Here is a 24,664-nt window from a genome sequence, read left to right on the forward strand (position 1 = left end):
TACTTCTTAATTTCATGAGGAGAAGTTTTGCTTTATACATTACAGCATACGGATCTCTATCATTGATGTGTGACACCCTGAACAGCTAGGCTAAAGACAAGATGGCGCACACATGTGGTTACATCTGACGTGACGTCAGCTAGTTTTTTTATGGGCTGTGAGAAAGAAAAAGATTGTACTGTGCAATAATGGAATACTGGAATACCTCTACAGCTCGTAATGGAACTGGCCAGTGACATATTTTTTCTTTAATGTACTTCTTGATGCATTCAAGTAAATGTACTGTCGCAAAGTTATGGTTTTTCATTCATGAGTAAACAAACAGAAAAGGATTATTCTGTTCCGTTATAAAAACGTTTGGTAAGAAATTATTTCAAACTTAAATTTAAGATACAAAAAATTGTGCTAAACCAATTTCCTTTTTTATTTTGAAAAGACGTTTGAATGATTATTATTGTCATTATTATTGTTATTTCTATATATTTGGATGATAATTTGAAAAAAAAAATACTAAAGTAAATTGTCCATCATATTTGACATACTCTGGATGTATAGGTCGATACCTTGAAGTATCTTTGAGCTGGTCTCTTTGGTCTAACTGTTTGTCGTGTGTTAATGGAGTTCCGTTTTAGAAATTTTGTTCTGTGTCTTTCCGTTCTGGAAGCTATTGGTTACCAAAATGTGGGAAGGCACATATTTATCTGGTAAAGTTTATAATCCGGTAACAATAGTCTTTATAGCAACAAAAAGAAACTTAGAGAAAACTACACTGAAGACACAAGTTACATTTTGTCATACGTAGTGCACACCAATGCATGTAACTGAATGCCTGCTGCTGAGCTTCAGTCATTCATTCTAGCAAATCGTAAAACAAATGAAAGAAGTTGGAAACTATGGCGTATATTATCGCAAAGACGCTTTTTCTTTGTCTAGATCGTTATGGAAGCTATACATTAACTTAAAAAAAAGTGACACTATCCAATTTTTTTTTTTTTTTTTTTGCATTATAGTTTGGTTTTTCCAAGCTAATTCTGGCAGTACACATATTGCATCCATCAGCATGTTACAGAAGTTGGATGAAATTTTGTAAATACATTTGGCGTTTTTAACTACAGTTAGTCACTCAAGATGCAGTCAGGTTTACTGTGAAGGTGGCTGTATATTTTCTATTGTTTCTAACAAACTCATCTCTGTCCGTCTTTCTGCATAATGTAGTCTTTCTAAGTTTTCTTCTATTGTATTATCCACAATGGGCCATGCGATCAGCAAAAGTTGATTTAGTATTTAAGGCAGTTTTTTTTAGGCTGAGTGCATTCGTGTACTGTCTGTATCTTACGCTGAAACTTCTACCAGTACGAATAATAGCTGAAACTTCTACCAGTACGAATAATATAAAGTTCCGCGGCACATCTGAAGTGGTATTGACCGTGTTACTGATCGCGCAAGCCTCAAATTAATTGAGCTTTGATTCCAGCAGTAGCATGGAAGTAGATTAATCAAACATTTTCATGTTACCAGTGCGTTGTGTAAAATATGTAACAATAGTAATAACAGTCTGCCTATACTTAATCGTGTGATGGAAGTCGTACTGAACACACAACTTTCCTCAAACGAAATAAAAAAAATATTGCAACTGCCAGTACCACAAGTCTGCTTTGACTCATGAATCCATGGACATAAACCATTACTTGAAATTCATCGTAAAGCCAGGCGGCTGCTGGGTTTATTGTGTTCGTTCCATGCCTGTGCAGCTGCGCCTCGATTCTGCTCAGCCTTGTCGGCGGCTCTTCTCTTTCTGAAGACTCCCAGCCTTGTTAACGAGAGGTCGCTATCTTCCCACGACAGAAGACATCATCTGTGCGCTGATGGAAGACGATGCTTTGCCTTTGTGTTCTACCGCGCTGAACACTAGCGCCACAGATTCTCCGGACATGCTGCAGCTGCAACAAGAAGTGCGCTTCACGTCACACGTTTGCTATTCTGTTGCTCTAGGGAATCGCACACCATATCGATGCTCCTTGCAACCGTTTTTCGCGTTATATTTCTGCCACGTCACGCAGACTATACTTTGGCGAACAGGTGGTACATAATCTTCCTAAGAGCACCCTGCTGTTCTAAAAAAAAGGATGCACTACGAAGGAATTATCCGAATAGGACGGAAATCGGTAGATGTGGTGTACACGTATATACAAAAAAAGATTACGATTTCAGATAAATCTGATGCTTTATTCAGCAGAAAGAGCTTCACAATTTGAGATAGTCAATAACTTATTCGTCCATCTCTGACCCTGCTTCATGCAGGTATTCGGTTTGGCATTGATTGACGGAGTTTTCGGATATTCTCGTGAGTCGTATCGTGCCAAATTCTGTTTAACTGGCGCTTAAGATCGTCAAAATCCCAAGACTGTTGGAAGGCCCTGTCCATAACGTTCCAAACGTTCTCAGTTGGAGAGAAATCCGGCGACATTTCTGGCAAGGTAGGTCTTGGAAAGCACGAAAACAAGCAGAAGAAACTCTCGTCGTTTGCGGAGGGACATTATCTTGCTGAAATGTAGGCCCAGGATGGCTTCCCATGAAGGACAACAAAATGGGGCGTAGAATATCGTAGACGTACTGCTGTGTCGCGGATGACAATCATAGGGGTCCATCTATTAAAGAAATGGCACCCAGACCATCAGTCCTGTTTGTCGGCCTGCATGGCGGGCGACAGCCAGGTTGGTTCCCCATCGCTGTCCGGGCCGCCTCCAAACAAGTCTTCGGCTGGAATCCCAGTGACTGGAGTAAACTGTCTTCAGTAATGTCCCGCTTCCACCTGATTCCCGATGATAAGCGAAGACGTGTCTGTAGACGCCCCGGACAGTGGTGGGATATCAAACTGTCACCAGCCATATGGCCAGACAATCAGGAGTGATGGTCTGGGTCGTCATTTCTTTTCATAGCAGGACCCCTTTGGTTGTCATCTCGGCACCCTTACAGCACAGCGGTACGTCGAATATATTCTACGCCCTGTTTTGTTGCCCGTCATGGCAAGCTATCTTGGGTTTACATTTCAGCAAAATATTGCCCGGCCGCACTCGGCGAGAGTTTCTCCTGCTTGTCTTCGTACTTGGCCAGCAATATCGCCGGATCTTTGAGGACGTTTGGAGCATTATGGGCAGGGTCTACCAGCCATGTAGGGATTTTGACTATCTAATGCGCCAGCTGGACAGACTTTGGCACAATATCCCTCACGAAGACATCTAACAGCTCTGTCAAACTATGCCAAGCCGAATAAATGCTTACAGCAGGGCCGTAGGTGGACCAACGCGTTACTGACTTGCTCTATTTGTGAAGCTCTTTCTCTTGAATAATTGATACAATTTATCTTAAATTGTAATCATTTGTTTGTCTGTACGTGTACATCACATTTACCGATTTCCGTCTCATTCGGATAATTCCTTCTTGGTGCGAGTTGTTTTATCTTAGAGTGTGTATTACGTAAGGCACATGTAGGTCGAGCAATTTTGAATAATCTACATCCTTGACGCTACTGCATACTTAATATAGGTTTCTCACTATATTTTCAATTTAACACTATGTATCTTCCCTTTGTTGCCTGCTCAATTGTCTCTGGTTATAAAGAATACATTCTCTTCGCTTCTCAAGGCATCCTCCCAGTCCATAGAGTTCCGATCAAATTTACACTCAATGTGCGACCCTCCGCAATTAATACGCTGTTAATATATGGGTGGTTATAATTAAACTTTCGCTTCTTGAGAGAGCTCCTTGAAAAACTCTTGATCGCAGGACAATGAAACTTTGTGGAAACATTTGTAAGTAGATGGGAATGAGAAATGACGAATAAATAAGTCAACAAAACGCATTTTAATTTCCACATAAGCGGATTCAAATCTGGAGATCTTGGTTGTTACGCAGTTTGCAACGATCGGCCAATGATTCGGTTTGCTCCTGTGAGGGGCTGACAACCGGCTGCGCCTAAAAGCGCTGAAGAAGTTACTGTTGCTATGGCTGAGAATACTGGAAGCAGTTTGCAATGTTCAAGCAGTGCACGTGCTCTGTCAGGGCAGCTGTACATTCCATGCTCAACCGTTCGAAAAATGCTGCGAAGAACTGTGAAACGGCATCCGTACGAAGTCTACATGAGTCGCCAACTTTCACCACGTGACGCAGACACTCGAATAGACTTTGCTCTTACGTTCCTTGCAACGGCTGAAGATGACGACATGTGGCCTTGAAATATTTTGTGGAGTGGTGAAGCGTAGTTTACGCTCATTGGGGCAGTAAACACATTCAATTGTCGCATGTGGTGATCATCACCGCCAACGAACGATCACGAAGTTCATCTGCATAGTGAACGCGTCACTTTGTGATGTGATGTAGCTTCAAGGCTCAGTTCATGTCTGCTCCAATTTTCATCGAGGAACTCGGACTCCAAGGACGAAGGACATGCAGCAGCGTGGACGACACACGGTACTGTGATGAACTTCGCCAACAGGTAATCCCTGCTCTACAGGAGAGACATACTTTCGTCTTCACTGTTTTGATGCACGATGGAGTCCCACCCCATGCTGCTCGTGAAGCCACTCGTTTACTCCGTAAAACATTTGGAGAAAACCGAATCATTAGCCGATCGTTCAAAACTGTGTAACTATCAAGATCACCAGATTTGAACCCTTTCGTGTTGAAGTTAAAACGTATTTATTTTAATAGCTTATTCGTTATTTCTGTTTCGCATCTCTTTACAAATATTTCCACGAACCTTCATTGTCCTACGATTTCTCATTTTTCATGGGTGCCCTCTCCAGCAGCGAAAGTTTAATTATAACCACGGTGCTACGTTAATAAACGTAATAAAAATAATATATATAAAAGAAGCATGATTGTTATCAAAAAGCGGGAAATGTGTAGATATGATCACTAAAGAGGCTTATCTAAAAATGTATTACCTCTCCCACATAGTTTTTTTGTTTTTCCTCATTTAAATAATGGGCGTCTATCTTCTAGCCTTTTTAGTACCGTCGGAAAAGCTCACTTAACCACCAAGCGTGGCATTCCATCAACTGAAATTGGAGGCAGACCAGAATGAAAGAGAATTAGGACGTAACGTCGCATCTAAAACATCGCCAGAGGCGGTATACAAACTTGGAACGGACAAAAATGGTCAAGAAAGACGGCCATGCCCCTTTGAAAGCAAGCATTCAAGCATACACACGGCCCTATTTCGCCCGGTTCACTGTATTTAAGACATGTAGGCCTAGGTGACACGTCAAAGAAAAACATTGTGGCGACACTACAGTCACGAATATAAGCGTTGTCGAATTAGTGCAGACGCTACAGTTCTGCGATAGAATACGAGAGTTCTATTCTGGGTTTACATATACACTGAAGCGCCAAAGAAACTGGTATAGGCACGCGTATTCAAATACAGAGATATGTAAACAGGCAGAATACGACGCTGCAGTCGGCAACGCCTGTGTAACACAAGTGTCTGGCGCAGTTGTTAGATCGGTTACTGCTGCTACAATGGTAGGTTATCAAGATTTAAGTGAGTTTGAACGTGGTGCTATAGTCGGCGCACGAGCGATGGCACACAGCATCTCCGAGGTAGCAATGAAGTGGGGATTTTCCCGTACGACCATTTCACGAGTGTACCATGAATATCAGGAATTTAGTAAAACATCATATCTTTAACATCGCTGCGGCCGGAAAAAGATTCTGCAAGAACGGGACCAACGACGACTTAAGAGAAACATTAAGCCGCGCTGAGTGGCCGCGCGGTTTGAGCCGTCATGTCACGGATTGCGCGGCCCCTCCCGCCGGAGGTTCGAGTCCTCCCTCGGGCATGGGTGTGTGTGTTGTTCCTAGCATAAGTTAGTTTAAGTAGTGCGTAAGTCTAGGAACCGATGACCTCAGCAGTTTGGTCTCTTAGGATTTCACACAAATTTGAACATTTTTTGAGAATCATTCAACGCGACAGAAGTGCCACCCTTCCGCAAGATTCTGCAGATTTCACATCATCTATATGGACTTTCAGATCCAAATGCCCACTTGTGTACTCTTGATGACTGTATGACACAAAGCTTTACGCCTCGCCTGGGCCCGTCAACACCGACATTGAACTGTTGATGACTGGAAACATGTTGCCTGGACGTCTCATTTATAACTGCATCAGGTAGATGGACGTGTACTGGTATGTTGACAACCTCATGAATCCATGGACCCTGCATGTCAGCACGGGACTGTAGAAGTTGGTGGAGGCTCTTAATGGTGTAGGACGTGTACAGTTGGGGTGATATGGGACCCCTAATAGTCTACATACGACTCTGACAGTTGACACGTACGTAATAATCCTGTCTGATCACCTGTATGCATTAATGTGCATTCCGAGGGATTTGGGCAATTCCAGCAGGACAATGCGACACCTCACACGTCCAGAACTGCTACAGAGTGGCTCCATGAACACTCTTCTGAGTTTAAACACTTCCCCTGGCCACCAGACTCCCCAGACATCAACATTATTGACCATATCTCTGATGCCTTGCAACATGCTGTTCAGAAGAGGTCTCCACCCTCTCGTACTCTCACAGATTTGTGGAGAGCCCTGCAGGATTCGTTCGGTCAGTTCCCTCCAGCACTACTTCAGACATTAATTAAGTCCATGCCATGTCATACTGTACACTCATTCCTCTCTCCATCAGCCTAGTGCAGGCTGAGTCCTTTTACCACCTGCCCCTAGGAAGAGGTGGCGGCCTGGTTACTTAGGTTAGTGGTGATGAAGAGCTCTGTTTGCAACAATTTTGTTATGTTGGTAGCAAAAGCAGAAGTGACCTTTCTTTACTGCCAGAATTCAAACTTGGTGCCGGTTCCTAGGAAGAGGTGGCGGTCGGGTGGATGAGGTTAGTACAAGTATCCTTTCTTTCCCACAATTTTCTTAGGTTGGTAGCGAAAGCACAAGTGACCTATCTTCCCACGATTTTCTTAGGTGTGACTCATAATCATGTTGGAATTTGAACCGCGTGATTTTCATTGGGGATGGGGTTAGGTTAGTGGAGGTACGCCAAGTGTACAAACTTACACCACGTGGTGGATACACTGGGTGCAGCCCTCTTGAATAACAGTACATGCGTCATGTTCTGATGTGAAGGTTGTGCTCTCTGGTGTCATCGATGTGAAGTAGTGACTGGACCTCATGGTGTTGGAACACTGGGTGGAGCCATCTTGAATTATGGTACTTGCTTCATCATCAGACGTCATGGTGGCGTCCTCTAGTGGTGGCACTGTGTAGTAAGTCAGTTGGAGTCCAGACCTAGTGGTGAATACACTGGGTGTAGCCATCTTGGGTTATGTCACAGATGAGAGTACCCTCTGGTGGTGGTGACTTGAACTAAGTCAGAATTGGTTAAATAAAGTGTTACGTCCAAGTCCTTTTCCCACGAATCCTTAGGAGGTGGTGGCAGTCTGGTGACTGAGGCTAGTACAAGTGTCTTTTCTTTCGCGCCATTATGTTTGCTTAGTAGATATATAGGAATTGAATTTTGTTTACTGCCAAAATTAAAAGTTGGTGCCAGTTCGTAGGAAGAGGTGGCAGTCGGGTGACTTAGGTTAGTGGAGGTAGGCCGAGTGAGCTATTTTCCTGCGATTTTCTTTGCTTGGTAGAGATAAGAGCAGTGTGGTGTATTATCCTGTTGGAATTTGAACTTGCCGCCACTTTCTATGGGGTGGGGAGTTAGATTAGTGGACATAGCCCAATTGGTCTATTTTCCCGCCATATTCGTGGTGTTCCTGCTGGAATTTGAATTTCCCGCCAATTTTTTTCTGGGAGATTAGGTTAGTGGAGGTAGCCCAATTGACCTATCTCCCCACCAAAATTCAAACTTCCCGCCAAAATCCGCCATCTTGGATGACGTCATACGCTGTTGCTAAGTCTACAGGCCGCCATATTGGATGACCTCATCGCCGCCATCTTGAATATATTTGGCAACAATGGAATGTGGGGTGGTATATACTTTGTCCTACTACTTATGTGTGCCCCAACTGCCTGCGTGTTTTGTTATTCATACGAAAAGAAGCGAAAGTTTTCTACATGTTTGTGAATCATGTAACGAAGCAGGATTTAGGTACCAACCCAGCATTCACCTAGTGGGATGCAAACTGCCTCAGATCCACATCCAGGCTGGCCAGCACACCGACTCTCGTCGTTAACTCACCGGGTGGATTCTATCCAAGCCAGCCCACCACTTCGTCTTTGAAGCAGCGTTTTAACACGCTCGGGTATCCGGGCGGGTCAAGACTGAATGCAAATACAAGTGAAATAAGGGTACTGGAGTGTAGTCGAATCGAATGAGGTGGATGGAAATGGGACGCTTAAGGTAGTCGGAAAACTATCTGGACGTCAAAAAGACCTGGCGATGGAAATAAAGGAAATAAAATGCGAGCTTCTAATAGAATTAAAAACCTGTGTGAAAACCAGAATTATTTTAACATGTATTTAAATTTAAATGTTAGGATGTCATTTTTTGAATATTAGTGTGGAGTGCAGTCTTATATAACAGGCGAACATGGGCGATAAACATTACAGTCAAAAGCAGTTCACAAGCTTTTGCAATGTACGTTTCACAAATGCTGAAGATTAAATAGTTCGATCGGATACTGAATTGAAAACTTGACTAAAAGAAGGGATTGACTGACCGGATATATCTTGAGTTATTAGCTTAGCCCTAAATCCCCAGATGGTTCTAAATGACCAATTGCAACTGAGCACATCACCACTCTTAAACTTTACGCAATAAAGTAAACCTGCTACTAACCACTAACTGTCCTAATAGTAAGCCGGCCGAAGTGGCCGTGCGGTTAAAGGCGCTGCAGTCTGGAACCGCAAGACCGCTACGGTCGCAGGTTCGAATCCTGCCTCGGGCATGGATGTTTGTGATGTCCTTGGGTTAGTTAGGTTTAACTAGTTCTAAGTTCTAGGGGACTAATGACCTCAGCAGTTGAGTCCCATAGTGCTCAGAGCCATTTGAACCATTTGTCCTAATAGTAAACAAATGCACACCCCACCCCTTATGTGTTTACATTCCTAACTGTAACTCAACTGTAACAATGTAATATTTGGTATATATTAATGCACAATTTTCTAATAACAAAATGTTACCCCCAAAGAAAACATCGCTGTTGTACAACCAACAATTAATGTCCAGTACCACTGTTCACAACAAATACCAAAATATTTTAATTTTGTAATAATGTGTATGCTAAATAATTCTAATTGTTGACATTAATTGTACTGACAAACCATAAAATGTGATTTATTATGTTAAAGAACAGTTTTACAGAACAAAAAGTCAAAAGACCCATTTGACAATCCCAAAGACAAAAGCACAACTAAAGAGCGTATGGAAGTGCCTTGTATCTTAGTCCAGAATGTTTGGTTCGTAAGAACACAAGCTCCTTGTAAACCATAGCCAGGTAGTTATCTGAAGATGGCCTAATAAGCCGAAAACTAGTTCATACAAATAAAAATCAGTAGAACAAAAAACCGCCTAAGTGATAATCAACCCTCAATCAAGAAATAGATAACTTGGTAATGGGGATAACTGTAGAAGGGAAAGGTACAGATGACGGGGACCAAGGATTAAACTCAGTAAGCATATACAAATAGATGTAGGCTGCAGTAGTTACGCAGACGTGAGGAGACTTACAATGGATAGACTAACGCGGGCAGTGGAATCACTAGTCTTTTTCCTGTGGAGACCGCCCTCACGACGCCAACGACGGCGACAACAACAACAATAGCAACAAGATGGCCTTCAATAACACAGTAAAACGACCACGTATTTTTCAAATGACGCATTTGTGAAGAAACATCGTGTGGTAATTAGGATATACGTTATCTCTTTTCGAACCAAGTAACGTATAGGAGGCTGTCCGATGTTGGCGCCGTTGGTTTATGTGCAGCAGCGTCCGCGTGACGTAACCGAAAGCGAGAGTGGCCCGGGGAGCAGGCTGACCTGCTGTGGCGGTAAAACCCACCGTCCACCGTCCGTGCAGCTCGCGTTGCACTGCTGAGGTGGCCGCTGTCCAAGCAGCGGGTTTCCCGGAGGCCACGGCGAGTCACTGACCGCAATACGGGCTCTCTTGTCCGACCTGTAGAGGTCTGATTGTGCGATCGTCATGTCAACACACACAAGGAGATAAACATCTGACAGCACTCACACACTGCGGACGCAACGTGCTGTTGCGCGCGAAGGAGGAAATACTTTGCAGTTAAGCGGACAGTGCCGTTCTATTGTTTGGTTTCCAAGACGATGTATTGGGGTCTTATTGACCAGAAATCTTCAGTATAGCGCCATATCTAGTGCTAAAGTCCGTAAGCACCTCGTCACATCATGATCCATGTGACACTGCCTACTGAATACAGGAGTCCTCTAGGCTATTTTTTTAATACATCTTTGCCGGCCGTGTGGGCGAGCGGTTCTAGGCACTTCAGTCCGGAAACGCGCTGCTGATACGGTCACAGGTTCGAATCCTGCCTCGGGCATGGATGTGTGTGATGTCCTTAGGTTAGTTAGGTTTAAGTAGTTCTAAGTTCTAGGGGACAGATGACCTTAGATTTTAAGTTCCATAGTGCTTAGAGCCAGTTAACACGTCTTTTCCTGAACGTCCTCTGACTAGTATGTTAAGCAATCAATCAGATCATCTCGAGCACTTCTATTCTCGCGGCATTTCTAATTGTCAGCCAATCAGATTACCACAAATAATTTCGACTAGAAATCTCGTAATTCCGAAACTAAATCAAATTTAATGAAAACAAAATACGATTCCTTTCCACAAAATAGATTACTAATAAATTTAATACTCAACGCCCGTTCTGGCTGCCTTTTACAAAATCAAGCTCACTCGGACATACATCACAAAATCCCCTGTTACACAACGATTTTCTCACGCATACTTTTACATAGTTTAAATAAAAAACCACAGATGTCGCTCAGGAGACCTGTCTTTGCACCCAGTGTTTAGATTCTGCAGGCAGTAACTGTGCTGAGTTTAGAGGTGAACAGTGTTTACAACAATCATTCTGGGTTAAAACAATGCCCCGCCGACGACTACGTACTTCTTTAGAATTGTTCAACTATTTGATCTGGTTCGCATTGTGGGCCTGCGGGAAGCTGAATGGCCGCATCGACGGATTGCTGCACATAGTTGTAGTTGGCTCTGAGCACTATGGGACTCAACTGCTGTGGTCATCAGTCCCCTAGAACTTAGAACTACTTAAACCTAACTAACCTAAAGACATCACACACATCCATGCCCGAGGCAGGATTCGAACCTGCGACCGTAGCAGTCGCACGGTTCCTGACTGCTCGCCTAGAACCGCGAGACCACCGCGGCCGGCATGCTGCACATATTGGGCACAAAGTATCGGTGGTATGACGCTGCTTTCAGCAGTGGTCTGTGGAACGTTCCCACGCCCGTAGACCAGGTTCTGGACATTCGCGTACTACAGACGCACGTCAAGATCGCCTCATTGTTCGAGCAGCGGTGACTGACCGAACATCGTCCAGGGAAGAAATCCGGGCAAATCGTGCACATGCTGCGTCACCAAGGGTTATTCGGAACTGTCCGCTTGCAGCAAGACTAACATCACGTGTGCCTCTGGCCATATAGTCATCGACACCACCACACCGCCAATCAGGGTTCGTAAAGGAGTCGACCAGAAGGTCGAATTGCTCCCTATCGACTATCAGAGTAGGTTCTTACGTATAAGGGGCGTTCAAAATGAAACGAGTTGGAGGCATAACTACAGAACCCAGTACCTGTATGTTAGAAGTATTGACCCTGGCTGTTGAGACACTTGTCCCACTGTACACAAGGCGGCGAATGGCTGTCTCATAAAATTCCCGGGGCTGCGATGTTAACCAGTTCCGCACGTACAGCTGGACGTCGGCGTCCGTGTTGAATCGTTTGCCCCTCAGAGCCTTTTGAAGGGGACCAAAAATGGCGTAATCACAGGGAGAGATTTACGGACTGTATGGAGGGTGGCCCAGAACCTCCCATTTGAATTTCTGCAGGAGTGCCGCGACTGTGTTGGCCGTGTGCAGTTTGGCAGAACGACCAACGGAAGAGATTGCCTAGTCGTTTTCATTTGATCGCTTGGCGAAGGGTGGTCAAAGTTTGCGAGTAACGCTGGGCATTCACTGTCGTTCCGTGCTGCAGGAAGTGAATCAGAAGGGTGCCATATTGGTCAAAGAAGAACGTCAGCATAGGGGCAAACGATTCACATCGTACGACGACGTCCAACTGTACATACGGAACTGGTTAACATCGCAGCCCCGGAAATTTTATGAGACAGCCATTCATCGCCTTGAGTCACAGTGGGACAAGTATCTCAACAAATGGTTCAAATGCCACTAAGCAGTATGGAACTTAACATCTGAGGTCATCAGTCCCCTAGACTTAGAACTACTTAAGCCTAACTAACCTAAGGACATCACACACATCCATGCCCAAACCAGGATTCGAACCTGCGACGGTAGCAGTCGCACGGTTCCGGACTGAAGCGCGTAGAACCGCTCGGCCACAACGGTCGGCGACAAGTATCTCAACAGCCAGGGCCAATACTTGTAACATATAGGCAATGGTTTCTGTAATCATGCCTCCGCCTCCATTCTTTTTGAAAATTTGTAACAAGGCCGGGAATCGAACACAGGTCTCCTGCTTACTAGGCAGGTGACCCGGGTTCGATTTCCGGCGTTGGTAGAAATTTTCACTCCGCCGCTTCAGTCTGTATACATTAAGTCATATCTGTACGAGACCAGTAAAGTCTCTGAAATCGTGTCATTTCATTTGTATAGAGTAGGTCCTGTCTATATGCGAGTGATTGGCGTACACATGTACAGAAACATTTGGTGTTTCTGCAGCCTAAAGCCATCGGTGCCCACTACATTGCAAATTTTGTTATCCCCGTGTTACTGCCACTTCTTCGACAGGAAGGAGGTGTATTTTTTCTTTTCAGCAGGACAGTGCACCTCCACGAACGACTATTGCCTCGAAACGTGCTATTCGTGGTGTACAACAACTGCACTGACTGGCAAGAGCACCAGATCTCTCACCAATTAAACACGCACGCAACGTGATGAAGTGGAACTTACAAGTCACCCAGACCTTGCAAGAACCATTGCCAAAATGCAACAAAGAGTGCAAGATGTTTGAGCCTATTGCAGAATGTCATTCAACAACTTTATGGTCATTTGCATGCGAGAATACACGCCTGTTTGTCACCAAAGGGGGTATACTCTCTATTCATGCGATTATTTGGGCACACTTTACTCTGACATGTGTTTTTCATTTGGTCTGAATTTATTTGCATACGAGTACATTCCTACAGTGATGAATTACCTGTCACATCAGTTGTTAATAAAATGACCTTGCCCTTTTGAGTGTTGTATTTTTTTTCCGACTCTGGATGTAAAATTAATTCCTACAAATAACCAGTTGATGTCCTCGTCGTAGATGTTGTTGCCTGCACTTTTTTTTTTAAGCGGTCTTTCAATACTTCGAATGATTTGATGCTGTCTTTCAAATTTTTGCTAGTTTGTGCTAATCATTTAATCTTTACGTAACTATTATACCCAACATTCCATATGATATGTTTATATACCCCCTACTGCTCCTTCCAGCATCAAGCTAACTATTCTTGGATTTCGTTGAAAACATATCAAAACACATCCTGAATTCTTTTTGTCAAGAATTCCTCCAATTAACCAGCAACAAATTTTTAATACTAAATATATTCTCCGTCAGTCTTTTTTTTCATAACACCAAGAAACCATTCCTTATCTACAACACATTTTTGAGTTGAAGTAGGACAGGAAAGAGACGCAAAAAAATTCGCAGAATTCGGCTGGGAACCATAAAAAGGATGCGTTCCTTTGGCATACTTGTTTCGAGATACATCGTAAGATGCTATATTTACAAACGTTGATTATTTTCCGATTTGTTCTCATAGCCTCATGAACAGTAGTTTTAGCTTAAACCGTTATGGCAGCATAGTTTACAAGGAGATGACAAAAGCCATGGAGCACCTCCTAATATCGTGTCGGACATCTTTTGCCCTGCGTAGTACAACATGGACTCAACAAAAATGGTTCAAATGGCTCTAAGCACTATGGGACTTAACATCTGAGGTCATCGGTCCCCTAGACTTAGAACTACTTAAACCTGACTAACCTAAGGACATCACACACATCCATGCCCGAGGCAGGATTCGAACCTGCGAGCGTAGTAGTAGCGCGGTTCCAGTCTGAAGGGCCTAGAACTGCTCGGCCACAGCGGCCAGCATGGACACAACAAATCTTTGGAAGTCCCCTGCAGAAATACTGAGCCATACTTCCTATACAGCCATCCATAACTGCGAAAGTATTGCCGATGCAGGATTTTGTGCACAAACTGACCTTTCGATTGTGTTCCATAAATGTTCGATGGGGTTCATGTCGGGCGATCTGGGTGGTCAAATCATTTGCTCGAATTGTCCCTAATGTTCCTCAAATCAATAGCGAACAATGCACAGTGACTTGGCGTATTGTCATTCATAAAAGTTTTATCATTATTTCGGGAACTGTTGCAAACGGTCTCCAAGTAGCGGAACATAACCATTTCCAGTCAATGATCGGTTCAGTTGAACCAGAGGATTGAGTCCATTCCATGTAAATACAGCCCACATCATTGTGGAACCTCCACCAACGTGCACAGTGCTTAGTTGACAACGTGGGCCCGTGGCTTCGTGTGGTTTTCGTCACACTCGAAGCCTACCATCAGCTCTTGCCAACTGAAATCGGGACTAATCTGACCAGGCCAAGGTTTTCGAGTCGTCTACGGTCCAACCAAGACGGTCACGAGCCCAGGATAGGCGCTGCAGGCGATGTTGTGCTGTTAGGAAATGCATCTGCTGCCATATCCCATTTAGCGCCAAATTTCGCCGCACTGTCCTAACAGAATCGTTCGTCGCACGTCCCACATTGATTTCTGCGGTCATTTCAGGCATTGTTGCTTGTCTGTTAGCACTGACAACTCTATGCGAACGTCGTTGCTCTCGATTATTAAGTGAAGGCTGTCGGCCACTGCGTTGTCCGTGGTGAAATGTAATACCTGAAATTTCTCGCCACACTCTTCATAACGTTAATCTCGGAACATTGAATTCCCTAACGTTTTCTGAAATGGAAAGTCCCATGCGTCTAGCTCAACTACCATTCCGCTTTCAGAGTTTTTTAATTCCCGTCATGCGGCCATAATCACGCCGGAAACCTTTTCACATGAATCACTTGAGTATAAATGACAACTCCGCCAATGCACTGCCCTTTTATACCTTGTGTAGGCGATACTACCGGCATCTATGTGGACATCGCTATCCCATGACTTGTGTCATCTCAGTGTATATTGCATCGTGAAAGTCTTTACTCGAGCAGAATCACAGAGCCAGGTGGTGCTGCGGTAATACACCGAACTCGCATTCGGGAGGACGACGGTTCAAATCCCCGTACGGCCATCTAGATTTACGTCTCGCGTGATATCCCTAAAACGGTCGGCTGAGCCGACATCCTTTCCCTTCCTTCATCCATTCGAGCTTGTTTCCCCATCTCCAACGACCTTGTCGACGACGGTAGCGCCTAATCTTCCTCCCTTCCATCGAGTCGTTAGCAGTATGGACAGTATTTCTTCGAGCTGAGTCATCCGCGTCATATCCTATTCAGTGCAAATGCCGGTTTCGATTTCGCGGCAGGCCACTTTCATTACAACAGGTCTGAGAGAGTTGGCGTAACAGCATCGCTCTACTGCCGCGTCCTGTCTGGCCAACACACAATGCCCTGAGCCGCTACACTGACCCAGTCTTCCCCTTTTATCCTACACCATCCAGTATTGAAGGTATCCTGTGGCATCCTACAGCGAAGCTTTTATTATCCATAACACAGTGTGTCCGTAAAAGAAAGTCCCAGTTTCAATGGCATATTATAAGAGTTTGATTTAGACTATTCACAACAAATCATGCATCAAATTCAAGGTAAACTAACCAAGTTTCTCCTACAAATGTTCAATATGTGCACCATTAGTTATACGACACACATCCCACCTAAAATGCACTTTTTCTCACATTTTCATTAACGAGTCCGGAGTAATGGAAACAATAGCCTCCTCAGTTTTGTATCTCAACTCTGACATATCATTAGGTAGTGGCGAAACGTAGACACGATCTTTTAGAAAGCCCCAACGAAAAAAAAATTGCGTGCTGTGAGGTCACACGTACGTGGAGGCCGGCGGAAAAGCGCTCTGTCCTATTGGTCGTTACTGTCAATCCAACGGTCAGGGACTTTGACGTTCAGAGACATACCAATGGGGAGGCGCACCGTCTTGTTGCCAAATAAAGTTTTCAGGTTCATCTTTTAATTGGGGAAAGAGCCATTCCTTAACACGTCCGGATAAACCATAATTGTCGCGGTAGCTTCCGCGAAAAAAAAAAAAGAAAATGGGCCGTACACCTGACGTCAGAACACTACGCAGAAATCGTATAATTTTGGGAAATGTCTTTGATATTATACAGGTTCGTGAGGATGTTCTGATCCACAGATGAGAACATTATGGATATTTACCTAACCATTTAGATGAATAATTGTCTCATCACTGAACACCACGCGATCAAGAAAGTCATCTTCCCGCTGCAACACTTCACTTGCAAAGTTATAACGCAGACGATAGTAATCTGGTTTTAAACCATGTAACAACTGTAAGAGATATGGCCGCATGTGTAAACGTATTCTTAGATCTTCTACACTGTTGTCTTTGGCAACTGAAGTTTAAGATTTGCTTTCCATTCAGACTTCTAAGGACTACGAAGGTAAGATGCTCCGACACGGTCAACGTCTTCTTGAGACGGGTTTGGTCGTCCCGTGCTTTTCTCTGTAAACATATATCCGATCATTTCGAACTGGCTATACCACTGGGGGCGTTTTTGCCACATGGAGGATCACAGTTAAACTTTAAAAGAAGTGCAAACTGAACTGAAATTCAGATTCATTCTTATGAAACTGCAGAACACAAAACGCCATTGGTCCAGCTGTCGCGTATCTGCATATGTGGCGCTGCAAGTGGTACAACAACAAAATAGAACCCGCTAATTGCTCTCATTGACAAATACTGGATGAGTATGTATGTATTAAACCGGGGACCTAGAAACGACGGAGAGGCTTCGTTCCGCCGTAGCCCTCAGTAGTTTAGAACCCCACAGGAGGCCACAGCTGTCCACCCACACCACCGCCGCCCCACACCAAACCCAGGGTTATTGTGTGGTTCAGCTCCCCGTTGAGCCCCCCCCCTCCCCCACTCAGGAACGTCTCACACCAGACGAGTGTAACCCCAAATGTAGTAGAGTAATTACGTATGGTGTACACGTACGTGGAAACAGTGTTTGCGCATCAATCGCCGACACAGTGTAACTGAGGTGTAATAAGGGGAACGAGCCCGCATTCGCCGAGGTAGATGGAAAACCACCTTAAAACCTATCCACAGGCCCGCCGGCACACCGGATATCGACACTAATCCGCTGGGCGGACTCGTTTTGGGGACTGGCACGCCTTCCCGCTCGGGAAGCAGCGCATTAGATCGCGCGGCTAGCCGGGCAGGCCCGAATGAGTATAGTCTGAGTAAACTGCGCTCCGTTTTAAGCAGAAGCTAGTTCTTCACACATCTCAATGTTTATGACGTCACATCTCATGAACTATGTTTCGTACAGTGATATAATTTTCCAGGTACATTCAGTGGTATACGTGGATACTATCTGCAAACTGTGTGACGAGTAGAGTCAGTAGCAAAGAAGTAATAAATTAAAACGTCATGCTTGATGGTGAAGTTTAGGCACTTAAATAACGAAAATGTAGTAAACCATAAACGTCATTTGTTTCACCGTTTTGTGGGGATTGTCAGCGAGAAAAAGTTTCGTAAAGGTTTAATATTATGTGTAAAGTCTGCTGGAAATAGCTAAATGCTCTCATTTCACATAACGGATGAATATATTCTGGGTATTTTTGCGTGCGTTGAATTACGCTGCTTCAATACATATACACATAACTTAATACTAGTCTTACTGTGTCAAATCGTTCACTTATGATTATACCTCGTAATGAGTAGATTATGATGGCATTTTAAATTTGGTCAATAATTACCTGAAATAAGGAAAATCAAATTTTTGTTGTCCTGAAAGCCATTATATAGGCAACCTGCAAAAGGGTCCAGGCGATCGTGCCCTGCGTAGCCATTTAGTAATACAGGTGAATCTGCGAGAGAAGCTCTGGTACTGGAGAAGGGAGGAAGAAACGTTGAAATTTATAACCCTGTACACGATTCACTGGATAAATTACGAGATCAGATTGAAGAAGGATGGGAAGGAAGTTTTGAAGAAACCATTCGATTAGTGTAATTAAGGGAAACAGCGGAAAACCACTCTCTCTGTTCAGCCTGGGATTTGAATGTTGCTTCTGAGCAATACGAGTTCATTGTCAAGTGGCGTAACTAGCGTGGGCACCATTTCCTGGGGGAACGGGGAATCATTTTTGCGACAGACGGAAAAAAGAGGACGAGGCATGGAAAGGACTAAGAGGAATGTCGAGATACAAGGGAGGAGAAGAAGAAGAAGGAGGCGAAGAAGAAGGGAAAGGACTGATGGGTACTAAAATGGAAAGGGGGCAGGGGGAGATGTATGAAAGAAAATCATGAGGCGATTCGGATTGGATTGTTTTACGCAAAAATCCAATAAAACCTACCTCCTCCTGATACGAAACTGCTTGTGTCTTGTTTTCGGCTAGTAGATGGGCACCTTCTGGACCGAGCGAGATAGCGCAGTGGTTAGAACACTGGACTCACATTCGTGAAGACGATGGTTCAAACCGTCGTCTAGCCATGCTGATCTGGGCTCGATATGATTTCCCTAAACAGCTTCAGGCAAATACCAGGATGGCTCCTTTGAAAGGGCACGGCCGACTTCCTTCCCCATCCTTCCCTAATCCGCTGGGGCCAGTGACCACGGTGTTTGGTCCTCTCCTCCAAGTCAACCAACCAACCAACTACTGTGGCGGGCATCATTTCCTTGGGAAACGGGGAATCATTTTTGCGATAGACAGAAAAAAGAGGACGAGGGATGGAAAGGACTAAGAGGGATGTCGAGATACAAGGGAGAAGAAGAAGAAGAAGAAGACGACGAAGAAGAAGAAGAAGGAGGTGAAGAAGAAGGGAAAGGACTGATGGGTACTAAAGTGGAAAGGGGGCAGGGCTCCTCTGAAAGGGCACGCCGACTTCCTACCCCATCCTTCCCTAATCCGATAGGACCAATGATATCGGTGTTTGGTCCCCTCCTCCGCCAACCAATCAACCAACCAACCAACTATGTGAAGTGATCCATTGTAACGAAAGTGCAAAGAGTATATATTTTGTTCGTTATACTCTTTGCATTGATCGCGTTATTGTTGCGAACTACGCTATATTGGACTGTGTGTTTTCTATGTCTTGAACAGTATCATGCACAAAGGAATTAGAATGAAATTTTCACTCTACAGCGGAGTGTGCGCTGATATGAAACTTCCTGGCAGATTAAAACTGTGTGCTGGACCGAGACTCGAACTCGGGACCTTTGCCTTTCGCGAGCAAGTGCTCTACCAACTGAGCTACCCAAGCACGACTCACGCCCCGTCCTCACACCTTTAATTCCGCCAGTACCTCGTCTCCTACCTTCAAAACTTCACAGAAGCTCTCCTGCGAACCTTGCAGAACTAGCACTCCTGGAAGAAAGAATATTGCGGAGACATGGCCTAGCCACAGCCTGGGGGATGTTTCTAGAACGAAATTTTCACTCTACAGAAAACTGTATGTTGGACCGAGACTCGAACTCCGCACTTGCCCGCGAAAGGCAAAGGTCCTGAGTTCGAGTCTCGGTCCGGCAACAGTTTTAATCTGCCAGGAAGTTTCACAAAGGAATTGTTCAAACATGAAGCTTTTTCTTCATAGTGATGTCGTGTTGATCTCCATAACAGAAATAAGCAGGCCAAGCAACAATGAAGGTTAGGCAAACCTGGAATAGTATGAGCAGGGGGAGGGGGTTCACACATAATCGAAGTTGACCCTGGGCGCAAACTAACATAGTTACGTCACCGCAATTATCTGAACCATAGTGGCTCAAAAGCGCCTCGGGCAGGAACAAGGAATAACCTCACTCGTATCGACACTACACGTCACAGTCTAAACATCAGTTACCTACACTGAAGAGTTACACTTAAAAACTTACACATAAAACATAACACAGTCAGCAAAGTCACTGACGAGCCAAAACATTATGACCATGATAGCGTCTGGGTCAACCTTCGGAGCGCAATACAATGATTCTGCGTGACACTGATTCGACAAGTCCTTGGCAGGTTTCCAGAGGTATGTGATAGCAGATGTCTATGTAGAGGTCACGAATTTCCCGTGGGTGCAGAGCTGGCGTCAGAACGCGTCCCAGATGTGCTATCAGATTGGTCGCCAAGACATCAACTTGAGTTCACTGTCATGCTACCAAAACCACGTTGCCGTTGGGGAAGGCATCAAGTATGAAAGACGCAATTGGTGTCAACAATGTTCATATAGCCCACAGACGCCATGGTGCCTTAGATTACTTCCATAGTTACAATGGAAGCGCAGATGAATGGTCCTCATAGCATAATACTGCTCTCGTTACCCTGTGGCACTGGTGTTTAGCATACTTCATGCAAGTGTTAGCCTGGATGACAACGTATACGGATATGACCGTCGACCTGGTGCAATAAGGAGAGCGATTCATTCGACAAGGCGACAGGTTTGCATTGATAGACGTGATGATCCCGTGGGCATTGCAGTCGTAAGTGCCGACGTCGTTGTGTCAAACACGGCGAGAGGTACAGGTCACGCAGGATACGATGCCCGACAGCAGTGACCAGTTTTCGTCCAAAGTGCTGGGTGAGTTCATTCGTTTGTTCAGAAGGGGAGGCCGACAAGCTTTCACCACCTTTCGGCCGGTCGGCGATGACAGAATCGACACGCAGGCCCTAGAAATCTACCTCAAACGATTTTACAGAACTTATTAGGTAAAAACAAGTCTTTTTTTGATTTACTTCTAGCGTTGTATATCAGGTTCATTATGATGTGCCCATAATTTCGTTAATGGTCAGAGTTATTATGATATTTACCAGGAAGTAAGACACAGTGCGAAATTCGAAAATGTTTGCAATGAAAAGTAGGGGTCGCTATGATTTTTCGTTGGGTGCGTATTACATAATATGTTGCTGGATATGAAATTTAGCTAACATATTGAATTTTTCTTTAGACTTTGGTGGAGGTCTCTATCTATCACCAGTCTCGAGTAAACTGATCTGAAGTAGAGCACTGATCTGCGATCGCACAGCGCCAGCGGTAAAGCCAGAGTGAAATATCCACAATATTGCTCATGAAATATCCTGGCAGATTAAAACTGTCTGTCGGACCGAGATCTCCTCATATTTCATAAATCGTTGAAGATATCGAAATGAGATTTTGGCAAATGATAGCACACATTTTGCTTATGGTTGTTATGCAAAACTTCATCGTCTACCGTGTTATTTCAGTAAATACAGACTTTTCCGATGAAAGAATGTAATTTTTAGGGGCTATCGTTAGATGGTGAAACGAGAAATGCTATGGGTTTTGGAACAACACAAGTGAAGTAATTACATATTTATCTTGTACCGAGGATGTGCCTTTTTACACGATACTGACCTTATTTTCCTCAGTTCCTCACTTAATAAACTAGTGTGCACAACATGTTAATGAGGTGAGATAGTGTAAACTCCGTTGAGTTTTGGCAAAAGAAGCAAACAACAACAGAAATGTCTAGGTTTTACTCAGAATTCCCCACTCGTGACAATTCTTTGTTACAAATGGTTAACAAACCAAGCGAAAATAAATCGCTGCATTTTCGGCGGAATTATTTTTAGATACTACTGAGGAACAGGTAGGAGATATTTTTGAATGGTCACCATGCAAGTGCGCACGTGAAGGGGCCTCACTTAATATTTACAGAAAATGTGAGTATAAGCTTCAGTTTAGATCGGCATTTCCCCTCCAGCGCACAGCATTTCCCCAACAGCGCCTGCCCATAACCCCCACCATTACCGGTCTCTCCACATGCACCCTACTGTCTGCGCATCTGCAAGTCACGGTATTCTGCGTGCACTATAAGAGTCATCTGTTGCGGAGACTCATGTTCAACAGTGTGCACTGAACGGTGACCTCCGAAACACTTGTCTTTGCACCAGTACTGCACTCTGTCGTCAGATCAGGCAAAAATCATCATCTATCCTGTTTTACAGAGTGGGTAAACCTTTGACCTCCAAGTTCTGAGATGAGGCGAGCATGGTGAATACCTCGTCCCATACGTGGGGTTTCACCGACCTTCAACCACTTTCCATCTAGCATCCGACCAGGTTCACCATTTCCGACATACTCGTTCACGGGTGGCTGCTATAACAATCTGTCCTTTGTTAAAGTCACTTATGTCAACGGATTTCCCCATTTGCAGCCCGTATCTTCGCTTGAATGAGTCCCCCTCCGTCTCCGCTCAGATTATATATTTTCCTTGGCACGTCACTTCGCCGCATCGCCATCTGGCGGAATAATATCTCCAATGGGCATTGGTCATAATGCCCTGACTGGTCAGTGTATGTCTAGTGGATGTGGGCAAAAAATATTTTTCCTAATGAAGCTACTGGAACTTCGTAGCCATCAGTTCTATATGAGTTACTACTTTACTAGTTCTGATTATGTCAGTTAGTTCTCGATAATGAATGTAAAAATAACATCTGCATCTAAGTCAAATATTAAGCAGTAATAACAGTACTTGATCTAGAGAGAATTTCTGTATGGTGCGGAAAGTGGCAATTGGCACTAAACAAAGAAAAAATGGTTCAAATCGCTCTGAGCACTATGGGACTTAACATCTGAGCTCATCAGTCCCGTAGAACTTAGAACTACTTAAACCTAACTAAAGACATCACACACATCCATGCCCGAGGCAGGATTCGAACCTGCGATCGTAGCGGTCGCGGGGTTCCAGACTGTAGCGCCTAGAACCGCTCGGCCACCCCAGCCGGCAAACAAAGAAAAGTGCGAGGTCATCCACATGGGCACTAAAAGAAATCCGATAAATTTTGGGTATACGATAAATCGCACAAATCTAAGGGCTGCAAATTCGACTAAATACCCTGGAATTACAATTACGAGCGACTTAAATTGGAGAGACCACATAGATAATGTTGTGGGGAAGGCGAAACAAAGACTGCGCTTTGTTGTCAGAACACTTAGAAGATGCGACAAACCCACTAAAGAGACAGCCTACATAACACTTGTCCGTCCATTGCTAGAATACTGCTGCGCGGTGTGGGATCCTTACCAGATAGGATTGACGGAGGACATCGAAAAAGTGCAAAGAAGGGCAGCTCGTTTCGTGTTATCGCACAATAGGGGCGAGAGTGTCGCTGATATGATACGCGAGTTGGGGTGGCAGTCACTGAAACAAAGGCGGTTTTCTTTGCGGCGAGATCTACACTCCTGGAAATGGAAAAAAGAACACATTGACACCGGTGTGTCAGACCCACCATACTTGCTCCGGACACTGCGAGAGGGCTGTACAAGCAATGATCACACGCAAGGCACAGCGGACACACCAGGAACCGCGGTGTTGGCCGTCGAATGGCGCTAGCTGCGCAGCATTTGTGCACCGCCGCCGTCAGTGTCAGCCAGTTTGCCGTGGCATACGGAGCTCCATCGCAGTCTTTAACACTGGTAGCATGCCGCGACAGCGTGGACGTGAACCGTATGTGCAGTTGACGGACTTTGAGCGAGGGCGTATAGTGGGCATGCGGGAGGCCGAGTGGACGTACCGCCGAATTGCTCAACACGTGGGGCGTGAGGTCTCCACAGTACATCGATGTTGTCGCCAGTGGTCGGCGGAAGGTGCACGTGCCCGTCGACCTGGGACCGGACCGCAGCGACGCACGGATGCATGCCAAGACCGTAGGATCCTACGCAGTGCCGTAGGGGACCGCACCGCCACTTCCCAGCAAATTAGGGACACTGTTGCTCCTGGGGTATCGGCGAGGACCATTCGCAACCGTCTCCATGAAGCTGGGCTACGGTCCCGCACACCGTTAGGCCGTCTTCCGCTCACGCCCCAACATCGTGCAGCCCGCCTCCAGTGGTGTCGCGACAGGCGTGAATGGAGGGACGAATGGAGACGTGTCGTCTTCAGCGATGAGAGTCGCTTCTGCCTTGGTGCCAATGATGGTCGTATGCGTGTTTGGCGCCGTGCAGGTGAGCGCCACAATCAGGACTGCATACGACCGAGGCACACAGGGCCAACACCCGGCATCATGGTGTGGGGAGCGATCTCCTACGCTGGCCGTACACCACTGGTGATCGTCGAGGGGACACTGAATAGTGCACGGTACATCCAAACCGTCATCGAACCCATCGTTCTACCATTCCTAGACCGGCAAGGAAACTTGCTGTTCCAACAGGACAATGCACGTCCGCATGTATCCCGTGCCACCCAACGTGCTCTAGAAGGTGTAAGTCAACT

At 45.0% G+C, this 24,664-nt stretch overlaps 1 protein-coding gene across 1 annotated transcript in view; it reads right to left on the minus strand.

Annotated features, from left to right (window-relative positions):
* LOC126419652 (uncharacterized) overlaps positions 1–24,664 on the minus strand; it is a 626,964-nt gene that overhangs the window by 491,252 nt on the left and 111,048 nt on the right. The window lies entirely within an intron of this gene.

This window comes from Schistocerca serialis, chromosome 9 (genome assembly GCF_023864345.2).
Source record: "Schistocerca serialis cubense isolate TAMUIC-IGC-003099 chromosome 9, iqSchSeri2.2, whole genome shotgun sequence".
NCBI lineage: Eukaryota > Metazoa > Arthropoda > Insecta > Orthoptera > Acrididae > Schistocerca > Schistocerca serialis.